Source organism: Cynoglossus semilaevis, chromosome 13 (assembly GCF_000523025.1).
Source record: "Cynoglossus semilaevis isolate Cse_v1.0 chromosome 13, Cse_v1.0, whole genome shotgun sequence".
In the NCBI taxonomy this organism is placed as follows: Eukaryota; Metazoa; Chordata; class Actinopteri; order Pleuronectiformes; family Cynoglossidae; genus Cynoglossus; species Cynoglossus semilaevis.
This window is the reverse complement of record NC_024319.1, coordinates 375,135-377,807: the sequence shown is the minus strand read 5'-3', so window position 1 is coordinate 377,807 and position 2,673 is coordinate 375,135. Positions and strand designations below refer to the sequence as shown.

At 49.1% G+C, this 2,673-nt stretch overlaps 1 protein-coding gene across 2 annotated transcripts in view; it reads right to left on the bottom strand.

The window, feature by feature from the left end:
* The window catches only part of cacng7b (calcium channel, voltage-dependent, gamma subunit 7b), a 17,942-nt gene that overhangs the window by 14,259 nt on the left and 1,010 nt on the right, over window positions 1-2,673 (bottom strand). Inside the window, exon 1 of one of the 2 annotated variants that reach the window (XM_008322640.3) lies at window positions 2,442-2,663. The exons of the other annotated variant lie outside the window; for it this stretch is intronic. The gene's annotated coding sequence lies outside the window, so the exon portion shown is untranslated. Of the gene's footprint in view, window positions 1-2,441; window positions 2,664-2,673 lie in introns of those variants that run through there. 2 annotated transcript variants of the gene reach the window in all.

Below are 2,673 nucleotides of genomic sequence, written 5' to 3'. Positions count from 1 at the left end.
GGGGGGTTCAGGGGGGAGAGGACAGAGGTTTGTATTAAATATAAAATGTAGGCGAGCCACAAGGAGGAGAACCACGGTCGAGGCACGTGTTGTGCTGTACACTCATGCAGACACCTGGGGGCAGTCTGTGTCCTGCCGTATTATTTGTTGAAGAGGTGACACATTAACCAACGACCAATCTGATGAAAGGTCAGAGAGGAGACGGGGCAACTGATGATGACTCCACAGTAAACCACCAAAGTCAAAGGTGAGAGATGGGAGGTGGGCGGGGGAGAGGAGGGGAGGGCAGTGAGAGAGAGAGAGAGAGAGAGAGGGAGCGAAAATAAGGGGAGACTAAAAGAGAGAACAGGTGAGAGGGAAAAAGAGGGACACATGGAGGGGGACGGGGGAGGGTGAGGTTGAGGGAGAGAGCATAAGGATGAGCTGATGTCATCTGTGACTCACACGTCATTGGTTGGTTCAGTGACTTAGTTCTGGTCGACTGAGGAAGACCTCACTGCGTAGTCTGCCTTAGTTTGAGGTTTGTGGTCAACAAATGTGTGTGTGTGCGTGTGTATGCGTGAACACAGATGAGAAGAAAAATCAGAGATGTCCATCTGCCCAGAGGAGAGAAGAATAAACTTCTCATCTTCATCATGTTGAGCTAGGATCAAATAAAAAGTGAAACACTCGACCAAACCACGTTCAGACCACCGTGAAGACGGGGGGAGACAGAGAGGATGACCAGGAAGTGGGGGCACCAGGACACTGGTATGAAGAGTCACCTCCACCAGCAGGGGGAGCATGTGCCTCAGTGGTCAAGAATCAGAGTGAAATCAATTGGACTTCCAACAAGGACAAGGGGCTCCTTCAGCACCACGGACAGCTCTCTGTCAGTTACAGCAACTGTCCAGTAGTGTTAGCCTCTGTCCCGCCTTTTCATTGGACATTACTTCAGTAAAATAAACTATTTGATCGTCCTTCTTGTCAGTGCTGAAGTCACTTCCTGGATCAGGTGGTAGCTGACAGGCTGACTGGTGTGTCAATCAAACTGCTGACTCGCAGCATTCCGAGAACATTTAGTTAAAGTTCATAGTGTAAAGGCTTGGACCAGTGGATGGCGATGATGAGCGAGTATTCGCCACGGTGGAGAATATGATTCAGGTGAGTGTCACAAACAGGGACAGGACAATAGAAAAGGTCCAAAAGTCCAAACCACCACTGTGACTAGTGTTGGCCATGGGGTACTACATATATATATATATATTTTTGTTCTGCCTTTGGTCTTATTTTATATTGAATGTGGAAAAGAATCAGTTCATTTATCAATAAATATGTTGTGTTTTTTAAGGTCAGCTGTTCTAGGTCAGCTGTAGAGTTTCTGTTTGTTTTGTGGGGGGAGAACAACTTAAATTATTGTGGCTGCCCCACATTGTGTCAGTTTGGAGGCGGTTACCATGGTTACAGCTGAAGTACAAACTAGTAATTCTGCTCTACGTTGACATCTTATATAATGACGTCCCAGGTTAAAGTGAGGCGGCGACTCTGACCCAGTGGTAAATAAACAGTTTCCTATGTTGTTTCAGAGGGTGAGGTAGAACTCCGGCACCTCACCCCCAGTGTAATGACATCCTTGAATCAGATAGGAGTGAGTGATCCTCTGAGAGGAGCCACAGGAGGGACAAAGGGTCTAATTCTCCCCCCCTGACTGACATCACCTCCGAGTCTTTCAGAGCAGAGACACCCAGAGAAAGAGGGAGTGACACTGAGACAGAAGGGGAGAGAGAGAGGGAGGGAGAGGGAGAGAGGGAGAGAGCGAGAGAGATATAGAGTGCTAAGGACAGATAACAGCAGGAGCAGAGCAGATGTGGCTCATCACAGAGGAAGACCTTGGCCCAGAAATTTGAAAGAGTACCCAGTGCGGACGCGCCCACACTTGTGGTAAACTAAACACGAGTCAAAGCCAAAGTCAAAGAGACGCTGGAACGAGAACCTCAGAAGTCAGACCACCGTGACACACGGCAACGGAAAGCATCGTGACTCAGTGGGTGGGGGGGGGTTGTGGGGGGGTCGCGGTGCGACCTCCACACTCATAAAAGTAGCAGCGATTCCACAGAACAGAGTGAATGGATGAACGTTCCCACCAGGAACTTCATGGATGTGGAGCAGGGCGATTAGGGCGATACGTGCGCATTCTCCCGCTCCCTCTCTCTCTCTCTCTCTCTCACACACACACACACACACACACACACACACACACGGACCCAGTGCTGTTTTTTTGTGTGCGCACTCTCTTTACGTCAAACACGACAGTCGAACGATCTTTCTTTACACAACGACATCAAAAATGTCCAAGTCTGACTGAAAGACATCATCTGTACATTCACTGCCAACAGGAAACATATGCGTTTACACACACACACACACAGAGACAGTGATGCAGTATGTTGTAAAATACTCACCCTGCCACTAAAGTCGTGCTCACACGTCTGTAGAATAGAAAGCTCCTGACGGAGGAGGTGTATGCTGGCTTTTTGCTCCTCCTCTGTTCCTCCCACCCTCACCCCCTGTCCCCCTCTTTTCTCTGTGTGTTTACCCTGAAGCCCTCTTACCCATCCCTCACATCTCTAACCCTCTCTGCCTCACTCTGTGTTTCCGCCAAGCACTGCGGTGGATCGACTCAGCTACTTTGGC